Source organism: Euprymna scolopes, chromosome 20 (genome assembly GCF_053919585.1).
Source record: "Euprymna scolopes isolate OS-2025 chromosome 20, ASM5391958v1, whole genome shotgun sequence".
Classification (NCBI taxonomy): domain Eukaryota; kingdom Metazoa; phylum Mollusca; class Cephalopoda; order Sepiida; family Sepiolidae; genus Euprymna; species Euprymna scolopes.
In genome coordinates this window covers 49,839,275-49,851,406 of record NC_136501.1, presented here as the reverse complement: position 1 = coordinate 49,851,406, position 12,132 = coordinate 49,839,275, and the positions used below count along the sequence as shown (strand labels likewise).

Genomic DNA, 12,132 nt, shown 5'->3' with positions numbered 1-12,132 from the left:
GAATTACATTTTTCAAGTAGTTATAAGCTTAGAAAGATATTAAGTTGAATTATTAAAGTTCTTATCACGCATTTTTAATGGCCGCTTCTGATACACCTAAAGAAGCGCTCGTAAGTGATATCTACGATTTCTATTTTTATAAACACCGACTGCCACTCTCATAATGCTCACTTGATTTACCAAGAGTTTTGCATTATACAAAGAAGTAGCGGAAGATATCATCCAGCGACAGTGCTCGATTTGAGAAAGAGGGCTTATGTAATCTGCAAACAGATAAACAAACAATTTTACTGCATCACAGTTCTTCGGCACGGCTAGATTAGCACCTCTCCCTAACCCTAACCCTAACCCTAACCAGGAATTGAACCTTCAATCATTTAGTAATGTTTCTTTAGGTTCTTTTTCTTTCTTTCTCTTGTCAGTTCTTTTTCTTTTTTTATCTTTATCATTATCTTCTTGAGTTTTTTCTTTTCTTTTTTTTTTCATTTCCTGTTTTTTTTTTTTCTATTCAAGTATTTTTTTTAATCTCTGTCCCCCCCCACCCGCTTATGCTCTGTTCACTTGTATTTATTCTTTTAATGATTCTATTTTTTTCTGAAGTCTATTTCGTTTTCTACGCGTTACCTCGTCACCCCTCCCCTTCCATCCATCCACTCTTTCTTACCATTACGCTTCCCCTTTTTCTCTTGCACCCTCTTCTCCTTCTCTCTCACTCTCTTATCTCCTCGTTCTACCTTTCTTTCTTTCTAAATATCACTATTTTGTTAGTTTCGCTTCTATATCTGACAATATTTTTGCTCCTCTTATTTATTCGTTTGTTTGTGTGCGTACGTGTGTCGCGTGCGATTCTTTGAAATTTGTATTCTCTTAGAAAAAAAACAAAAAACTACCACTCCTGTATCTTCCAATTACCTTATATATAAAGTAGACACCGCCAAAAATGGCCGAAAAATCAAGTAGTTGTTTTTTTAAAACGAAATTACATTTATTAAAATCCATTATTTCTGAATAACTTTTTTTTCCAGAAAGATAAAACCCTGAATTTTATCATATAGAAAACAGAATAATGTAAAACTTTTTCTACTATTTTTAATTCAATTTTAAATGTTAAATTTTCCCAAAAAGTTAACAATTGACATTTTTTGTCTTGCACAAAAAACGTACATAAATATTTTTTAAAAAAGGTTTTGGAAATAATTAATTTATTTATTTATTTGTTGTCTAACTAAGATTTAGGATGATTTTCTATGAGAATATGCAAAAATATTATAATATAAGTACCTGGATTTCAAATAATTCCACTTATTCATATAGGCAACCAGTTACTTCGCGTCGATCTAGAGTCTAGATCGACACTGTTTACGTTTGTATTCGATAAAAAGCAAACTATGGAAGACCAAACAGGCCAAAAATAACTTACTTTTCAGTGACGAAAATTTCAATGTATTATTAACGCTAAGGATGGGTGACCATTTGTATGAGTTTGGTTTTTAATGTGTATGTGTGTGTGGGCCAGGCTTCCCAAAATGGGGGAGGGGCAATTTAAAGCAGAATAAAAAAAAATATTTCAGCGCGTTTGGTCCACCGTAGTCGAAAGGCGGCAAACGTTTTCAAACGGGATCGAAAAAATGATGCTATTTTTAACACAAAGGGCACAATATTTATCGAATTTTTTTTTTTTTTTGTATCGATTCTTCAAAGCATGCCCTGTTTAATAATGGTCATGCATTATTCGGCTCGCTAAAAAAAAATTGTTAATTTATTTATCAAAGATTTTAAAATGGCTTTTTTCGTATAAATATTTTAAAAAAAAGTTTTTTGTTTTGCTTAACTTAAATTAATTATTTTACTTAACATATTCACCGAATTTCACACTTCAAAACTCAAAAGCGGGATAATTAAACACAATCGAAGTTCTGATATTCAGACGTCAAAATAAGGTATGCAAACAATTTTTTTTTTTTAATCTATATTTCTGTTCCTTACCACAACACAATATGTTGTGTTCAGTTTCAGATGATTATTTTAAGCATATTTGTACCACCTCAAAACAAGGGGGGGGGTTGTAAGTAAAATATATATATATATATATAAATATCGTTTATGAAAAATAAGTACACTGTTATAAAGTTCATTCTTCTCCTAATAATCGCTGAAAATTTTGTATTGATCGGATAATTACCTGATTTTTGGTAGATTTTTAAAAAGACGGTCCGTCAAAAAGTACTTACCTGCCCCCCCCCCCCAGTTTTGGCGGTGCCTAATATAAAGTAATGTCGTCCCCCCTTCCACTATAGCTTAAAGTTTACTAAATTGCATTAAAAAAAACTCTTTTGCTTGTTAGATAGGCCTATGTTGTAAGAAAAAACAATTTTACTTTCAATCGATTTATTCAATTTTAATATTTAGTCCTGATCCATGTTTTTTCTTAAAGAAAATTGTTGGAATTTTCACTCTGACACTCGTATCTACGATCACTTCTGTCCATATACACACAGGAAGATATTTTGTAATACCTGCTTTTGTAGCAATGTTACTACCTGGCAAACCAAGTGCAAGAGAGATACAAATAATTGCACTTAAAGAGACGGCTAGAATCTTAAAAAGAAAAAGATCGACACTTCTGCAATACAGTGACATAAGGCTAATGTGTGTATTGTAGTTTCAAGAACCGTCGACAGATGTTACTTGTCATCCAAAGAACAGGGGTCGATAACTCTTCTTTTTCTAAAAGTGCGTGCAAACTAAAATCATATTTTTATACAATTTTTCTATACAAAAAAAAGTTATTCTCTATAAATGTTTAATAATTTTATATTATACTTTGCTACATTTTTATACAATTTTACCGTAAAAAAAAAAACAATTCTAAAAACAATCCCTTGTTGCGGACCAGGATATAAATACCCTAAATTCGCTACAAGAAAAAATAATGAAACGAATTGAATGAAGGAAACAAAGAACTCAAATGCTGGAATAAAATAAACATGTCGTTTATTTTCTGTTGAGAAATGAAAGTCTTGGGTGTACACGTGTTCATTAGGCTGTTGACGACTACGCGCGTGGAAGGAAAGGGGAATGCAATAGAGAAACGCGAAGTGGCAAGCCGGCCTGTAGAAAGAGAGGGTTAAACTCAGTAGAGCGTCGCGCACATGTCTGTTTTGATGGACCAAAGCCGAAGGAGAGATAGAGTGAGAAAGTCAATCCAGGTTATGGAGATAGAAAGCGTATAAAGTGTACGTACTGTCTGTTGGCTTTTTGTCCCACATAGTAGCAAGTGGTGTGAGGTACGCGCGTGCGCCGAAAAGGCACGCTGTCGGTCCGTAGACCGTACAGCTCGAAAGCTGGTCCTAAAAGGAAGAAGCCGCTTATTGCTCTTTCTTTTATAGGTGTTTCCGGTGGTCTTTTGCGCATGTGTGGATTTCCTTGGAAAGGGGTAGTGACGTTGTCCATGCGTGCGTGTATGTGAGTACATGTGTGTACGTTAGCGTGTGTGTATATATACACGTGAATGTGAGTGTATGTACGCGAACGTGAATATATGTACGTGTGTGGACGTGGGCGCGTATGTTTGTGTGCGCGTATGTATATGACAAGTAATATAGCTTGAAATGTGAACGCGTGTTTTTGTGTGAGACTAGAAAAGGCTCGCGCACCCTAAATGTCTCGTGGTTTTATCATATCTATTATTTTATTTTCAGTTATGAATCACTCATTGAAAAGAAATTATATTAATACATTAAAATTATATTTTGATACATTCTGTAGTCAATAAATGTTTCGATTTTCGTATTTTTGTGTTATTTATTTTATATATTTTTGCGTTATCGTAAACACTTGTTTATATTTGAGGTTCACATAATAGCCGCTAGACGTCGGTTCTCTTTCGAAGAACAGAGGTCGATAACTCGTCTCTGTTGCGAATATGTCACTGACATGCAGAAGTGCCAAAACATCTCTCGATTGGAATGTATGAGATGGAGGATAAATGTGTGGCACCAGTCCCATCCCCAGCTAGAACAAAAAAAAACTTTTTTTTTTTTGTTCTAGCTAATAATTTTGTTCTAGTATGAAATAATTTTGTTCTAGTATGAAATAATTTTGTTCTAGTATGAAATAATTTTGTTCTAGTATGAAATAATTTTGTTCTAGTATGAAATAATTTTGTTCTAGTATGAAATAATTTTGTTCTAGTATAAAATAATTTTGTTCTAGTATGAAATAATTTTGTTCTAGTATGAAATAATTTTGTTCTAGTATAAAATAATTTTGTTCTAGTATAAAATAATTTTGTTCTAGTATGAAATAATTTTGTTCTAGTATGAAATAATTTTGTTCTAGTATGAAATAATTTTGTTCTAGTATGAAATAATTTTGTTCTAGTATGAAATAATTTTGTTCTAGTATGAAATAATTTTGTTCTAGTATAAAATAATTTTGTTCTAGTATGAAATAATTTTGTTCTAGTATGAAATAATTTTGTTCTAGTATAAAATAATTTTGTTCTAGTATGAAATAATTTTGTTCTAGTATGAAATAATTTTGTTCTAGTATGAAATAATTTTGTTCTAGTATGAAATAATTTTGTTCTAGTATAAAATAATTTTGTTCTAGTATGAAATAATTTTGTTCTAGTATGAAATAATTTTGTTCTAGTATGAAATAATTTTGTTCTAGTATGAAATAATTGCTTGTTTAAAAAAAAAAAAAACTTCTTTTTTTTTTAAACAAGCAATTATTTCATACTCCAATCTTGTAATTGTAAATTCAATATTTTATATTTTCTTTCAAAATATGTTCAAACTCCCCCTACACATTTTTTTTTTTTTTTTTTTTTTTTTTTTTGTCGAATAATTCATTAAATATTTTACGGCCTGCCAGAATAACAAAATGAAAAATACATAACGCCTCTTTTGGTTTCTTTATCCAAACACAAATAAACAGTAACTTAACCAATTTCGATTACGGCGTGGACGCGAGGGTTGAATGACTTGCAAAAAAAATGTCGGAGAAAAAACCGATCCTGGTAAAATTGTTGGATCACTCTACCAGTAAGTATTCACTACCGATGTATAAGAACCAGGTGCATCATAAAATGAAGTACTGTTGTAACATCTGGGCAGAAGCTGCTCGGCACGCCTTATCCTGCCTTGATACAGTTCAAAACCACCTTCGAAACCTAGTGGGTGATGCTCTTTTTTCTTCCTTGCAACCTCTTTCCCACAGAAGAGACGTTGTGAGCCTGTCTCTGCTCTATCACTATTTTCATAGTTTAGTGATCATCTGAACTCCAATCTATCGCCCTTGCCAAATTTTCACAAAAAAAATACTCGACTAGCTACAACCACTATATACGACTTCCCCCACTCTCTAACTGTGCCTAAATATTAACTCAGATTCCATGAATAAAGCTTCTTTCCCAGAACCGCCCGCCTTTGAAATACTGTTCCGCTGGCATGCTTCCCGACTAAATACAACATGGTAGCCTTCAAATCTCATGTAAACAAATTCCTGTTAGGTCGTCCTCATAAATAATCAAATTTTACCCAATTTACATCATTAAGGCTACCACTTTACATTCATTGACCCTTATCCTCGAGTGGCCTTTGGGCTTTGATGAGTGGTGACCTCCCAGAGTTTTCCGGAAAATCCGTTCTGTTATTTTTTTTACTCATATCATGTTTAATGTTTGTGCAAAATTTCAAAAAAATTTGAAGGCGTAGTATTGAGAAAAATGCGGACAGACGAATGAACAAACAGACAAGGGTAAATTTACAGGTCCAGCCTCCTTTTGTTGGGGAACCAACAAAGAACTATTTACCTCTGATAATCAACAAAATAAGCTCAATTATCCCACGCGTCATTGATTTGCTATATTACATCAAGTGACCACAAACAATGCTCATTTTTTTATATATACTTTTATTATATATACTGTGATTAAATGATTAGGTACAGCATTCATCGTATGAGCCAGTGCGTTGACCATTTGGTCTTGGAATATGTGGGCTGAAATGTTACCAAAGATAAGGTGTTAAAAAATAATACGAACCTGTTCTGAGGCCAGCCGAAAAGAATGAAGAAGAAAGAAAAATAATGGCCACTGTTCTCTTTATATGACTACGAGTTTGTCACGTGATATGCAAATGAGATGCTCTGGTTAGGAATAACAAGACCGATAGCCATTCATCGTGTGCTCTCGTGTAATGAATGAATGCGTGAATGTAGGATTGACATGAAATTCTTAAAGATAAACTAAAATGATCGAAAAATGGGCTGAAATGACTTAAATAAATAAAAAGTAAATGACTTAGAATGATTTTAATGAACTTAAGGATGAATTGAATGACCTTAAGAATGACTTGAATGCTTAAAAAATAACTGGAATCCTTCAAAAACAACTTGAATGACTGGAGAATGACTTGAATGGCTTTGAGACTGACTGGTTGTAAAGTGGGTGATCATTTTACATTAAATTAATACAGAAAAGTGATCCCCCACTTTATATCACAAAGTTACAAACATAAGTACAGCATGTAGTAAGAACAGATACTACACTTTGAGATATTAAATCCTTTATTCATGTTAAAAATACATTGAAAATCAACAATGAACAAAAAAACTTAGGCACATGGCCACCTCAAAAAGGGGGTGGGGTTGTGGGTGTCGTTGGTCATCCTTGTCACTCCAGAACTAAACAAAATCAAAAGTTTCTCCCAGCTAGTATCTTTCACCATAATACTGCATTCACCCTTTCATACTGGGGGACATCCTACTTAACTCCCAATTTTAAAAACATTTTTTATTGATGTGTAAAAACAAAAAAAGATAACAATAAAAATGGTACAATAATTCATTTGTGTCGAGGGAAGAGGGGGTGATTAGTAGGACCCTCCCAACCCCGTCTAGTTGATAGACTGCCTGTTCCACTAGGTTTGTAAAAGGAACCTGGCTTCTGTGGGTCAGTCTCTAAGTGGGGATGCCCTCTAGTTGGGGGTGAATGGAGAAAAGAAAATTTTGTGGGTAAGGAATGGGGGTTAGTTTGTATTTCTTTCTCTCCAAGATGAGTGAAATTTAGAGGAGGGGGTGAAAACAAAAATTGCAAGAAGGAGGGGGTGGGGATCTTGGAGGCTTCGTAATCAGGGAGGGATGGAACACACACTCAGCTAGCTGAGAGGCTATTTGTTAAATTTCACTTTACGGAATTGCGCGTTCCACACCTAGGCGGGGAACATGTATTCAAATTTGGCTCCTCTTCGTACACACAGACTTGCTACCTGTATCCATCTTCTGTCAAATGCCGCGCGATGCAGCCTTTTTCTATCACATCTGATCTTCACCCGTAGTTGTTGTTTAAAGAAAGTGATCAGATCCTGATCAGAAAAAACAACACCCTCCGGCAACCTTGCAGATGCGACGTCCAAATCACCATTCTCGCCACGGCCAGGATTGTAATGTAGACCATTTGTCTTTCCCGGTCCCATGGTAGCCTCACATTGTCCATGACATTGGATACGGTAATTGGGCGAGGATGCTCAGGATCGATGCGAGCTGTCACCTCACTGACATACGACCAGTACCGGCGGAGTTCGTGGCAATCGAAGAAAGCATGATCAGTCGTTTCTACGGCCATTGTCCCACAACGGGGACAACAGATACTACACTTTGATCTTGGCCAAAAGGCCAAGAAAAGCTTAAAAAGCTAAGAACAGCATGTATTAACAACAGACCTTTGATCTTAACCAAAAAGGCCAAGCACAAAAGTGTTATGGACAGATCGACCGACTGACTGACTGACCGACTTATAGAGTTGCTTGCACGCGACTAAAAAAAGCCTGAGTTTTGAGAGACTTGGAAGTTTAGATGTGGATGTTGAAGAAGCAAGTCTTGTGTGCAGTGAGTTGCATTTTGAAGTTGAGGGTTTAGACAACAGAGTGTCGAACGTTAGTGTTGAATTTTTGACAGCTGAGTGCCAAGTGGTGGAGTTGAATTTATTAGTATCAGAACCAAGATTAGGACAAATAACATTTGAGTGCTTTAATTTACATATATCAGGAGGAGGTAATGCCAAGAAGTGTCATGACAAACATATATTACTCTATCCACCAAAGAGGAAAGAAATGGCCAAGAAGATGGTCTTGTGACAACAAAACATATACTACATAGCCTCCATCTCACCTACCTTCCCCAGAAATGAAGGTAATGCCTGGGCGGATGGTCTCCTGACAACAGAAAAACATTACAATACCCTGATCCCTAAAAAAGAAGGTAATGCCTGGGAGGATAGTAGTATGAATTTATGATATAGTACATTGGTCTGTAATAGTGAAGTGAATTGCATAGGAAAAGATAGTACAATTAATAGAAGTAATAACAGTTTTGAGTTCAGACAAAGATACCAAGTTTCCATTAGTTATATTATTATTGTTATTGTTGTTGTTGTTGTTGTAGTAGTATAAAACTTAGTTGATAAATATTTGTTTCCATAAAGCTTATTGCAACATGTTTTAATCACACAAAATACAAGTTATTTCTCCGTTTTGAGATTGAGTTATGTTTTGAAACTCTTCTATTTAAATTGTTTTAATTAGTCAGAATTTTCAATTAACAAAATGAATTATCTCTTAAGTTTCTCATCCTCTCCCACTGTATGTTGTTTTACTTTCCAATATTATTTCCCCCCCCCCCAACAAAATTTCTTTCCCTTTATATTAAACTAGCCTGGGTGCCCGACGTTGCTATGGGTGTTTGGAGGTGTATGTTGAGCAAAGAAAAGAAAGTGGTAGTAGGCAGGCAGGCTCGGACCCGTACCGCGAAGGAGGAAAATAAGGTTAAAAAAAAACAAAAAAAAACGTGATGTCTTTGCTATTGGGTCTATAACTGGAAGTGATGTAGGTTTAAATACAGGCTAAATTGAAAAGAGGGGATGGCTTTAAAAAATATTGGGGGAAAAAAGTGACCCGTCCGTGTAAATAAGTGCCCAGGTGAGGGCGGAGGAAATAATGTTTTTAGCCAATTTTTCAATATTTGTCTTCCGAAGGGTCGAGTTTCAAAACAATACTGATCTCGTGAAAATCTGCCGCCTTTGTCGAAAGTTTTAGGCAGACATACAAATATAAATACATACATACATACATACATAGATTTAAACAGACATAATAATAGATCACGGTTTCAGACATTTAAGTTACCACATAATTTTACATTGGATTTTCCAAATTCAAATATTAGAAAGTTACATGAGTTGCACCAAGCCGTTATTTCATACTTTCAATGACGATTTCTAACCTTAACTAAAATGCAATATATATTACATTGAGATCTTGCCTTGACAGGATTCAAAACCGGCCATGAAACATAATAGGTGATGTCCTTTTTTTTTCCTTGCAACTTCTCACAGAAGAGATGTTCTGCTCTATCGTTATTTTCATAGCAAGTGCTTAACTGAGCTCCAATCTATTCCCCTCCTGCAAAACATTTATAACAAAACCTCGTCTAGCTGCAACCACTGTCAACAATTCCACCCACTCTCTATCTGTGCCTAAATTTAACCACAAATTTCACAAAGTTTTTTTTCTCCTTCAAACTGCCTGCCTGTGGAACTCTGTACTACAGGCCTGCTTTCTAGTTGACTACAACATGGTCGTTTTCAAGTCCAGTGTAAGCAAGTTCTTGCTGGGCCATCCTATTAAATAATCCAATTTTACCCAATTTCATTGACTACCAATCATTACGCTGTTGTCTCAGTGACGACCTCACAACTCAGGAACCCTTATCCTCGAGTGGCTTTCAGGCCTTAATAAGTGATGACTCCCTAGTAAAAAATTAATAGTAGGGTTGTTATTCTTGATGAGCTGAATGCCTGTAATGCATCATCCATTACTTGATCGAACGAAATGTGACACTTACATAATTACAATACTCCTGTTGCACATGCATGTTCTCCTGCACAGAGCGAGTGATGCGTCGTTTGGCCAAAAACACTGGTACGGCATAACACTTTTTGCCTAAACGTTTTAGACAGGATTCAAAAAAACAATCGCAAATCTAATAGGTTCCACACTATCCACCAAGCTTTAACCTCTGTCACATTGTCGCATCCCTGTGCCTGTTTTACAAGTATTTTAATGGATGTGATACTCATAGCACTTGTGCCTCTACGACTAACTTGACATGCAGCAGAATCCCACCTCTTCACTTTTGAAGGTCCTAGAAAATCTTTTTCTCTAATCGTTTTTTTTTTTTTCTTGAGCTGCTGGATTTGGGAATTCCATCAGTTTTCTGCTTCCCTTACTGTACTAACATACAGAAGTTTAAATGTAATGTGAACAAACATCTCGCAGCTTAACTCCCCACAGTCTTCTGTTAGACATGATCCCAATTAGTAGCCCCCTACATCCAAGTGGCAATATGCATTATTTGAGGTGAAAAAGAATAATAATTAAAAAGAAAAGTTTGCCCTTTTAGCCAAAATTCGGTGGGCCAGGAAAATGGATAACAATGCATCAATCCTACTGCAAAATAGCGATCCAACATTTTTCTCCCTCTTCTTAAATACTTTTTCTTAAAAAAGTTGTATATATATATATATATATATATATATATATATATATATATATAAGGCATATGTATATATATATATATAAGGCAAAATGTGTGTGTGTGTTTGTATGTCTCACAAAAACGTCCGACAAATGCGTCGGAACGTGACAAAACCAGTATCGTTTTGAACCTCAATCCTTCAGACGACAAATATCGAAAAAAAATGGCCAAAAACATATTCCTTCACCCGCAACTGAGCAGTTTTGTACAAGGAGGTGTCGCTTTTTTTCATCGACATTTTAACAAGTCATCATCATCGTTGGATTGATTACGCTTAATTCCAACGCTCTTGACTTCCAGTTGCGCCATGAAGCCATCGGCTAAGACGTTACATTTTTTTTTTTCTTCCTTCTTTGCGATACGGGTTCGAGCCCGCCTGCCTACTACCACTATTTTTTTTTCACACCTCTCTCCACACAAATTGCCTACTATTGTTTTGATTCCCCTCCTGCTACTACCACTTTTTTATCCCCCTCCCCGGGGGAGGAGGTCCTTACTACACCTTCACATACCCGGGCAATGCCAGGGACCCCTGCTACTACCACTTTTTTTTTTTTTTTTTTTTACACCTCTCTCCATCTGGGCTGTCTACTGTTGTTTTGATTTCTCCCCTGGCTCTCCACATCCGGGCAACGCCGGGTACCCCTGCTAGTCTTTTATACAAAAGGCAAGTGTATGTCCATCTAAAAAGTAAAAAATATTAACCAAATGCCTATAAAGCTTATATTTTTTTTAATCAGTATTGAATAAACAAATCTATTCTAGAAAGGACAGTTGGCTGTGTGTATATGTGATTGAATGTCCAGCTAAAAACTACAAGACAAGGAACCACAAAGTTCATATATTTTTGATCAATGCTGTGGTGAATATAATAATATATAATTGTCAAACTTTGTAGACCGTGTACCCTTGCTATAATCTTATCTTCGACGATCAAGCAATTCCATCTTTTAAAAAAAGGATGACAGAGGAATTATATATATATATATATATATATATACATATATATATATATATATATATATATATATATATATATATATACACACGGTATAATCACGTTGATACACTGGTTCTCGTCAGATCACCAAAGTTAAGCAACGTTGAGCCTGGTTAGTACCAGATGGGTGACCATTTGGGAATTCTAGGCACTATGTGCTCTCTGGTTATCTTGGCATTAGTTTGAAGTTGTCCTGTATATACACTTCACTTGCCATTGTCGACGCAGGAGAGGTGTGGTTGGAGTTTGCACACCTCCTGCCACAAAAAAATTTTCACACGCAGGCACCCCTTCGTGGGTATCCATAGCTGTCAAAGACTGAAGAAGCCTCTGTGTATATATATATATATATATATATATATATATATATATATATATATATATATATAATAACAATAATAATAATAATAATAATAATAACAACAACAACAACAACAGAGTCGTAAAGTATAATTTTACAAAAAGTTTTTATTATTCGGCAGCTGGGTGCTCCTTAATCTGCAGAGTTTCTAAAAGTGCTATTTCTTCTC

General features: G+C 35.2%; 1 protein-coding gene and 1 pseudogene across 1 annotated transcript in view; both read left to right on the top strand.

The window, feature by feature from the left end:
* The window catches only part of LOC145241425 (LETM1 domain-containing protein 1-like), a 415,771-nt gene that overhangs the window by 146,130 nt on the left and 257,509 nt on the right, over nt 1-12,132 (top strand). The gene's annotated exons all lie outside the window — the stretch shown is intronic.
* Nucleotides 11,646-11,762, top strand: LOC145241743 (5S ribosomal RNA; annotated as a pseudogene).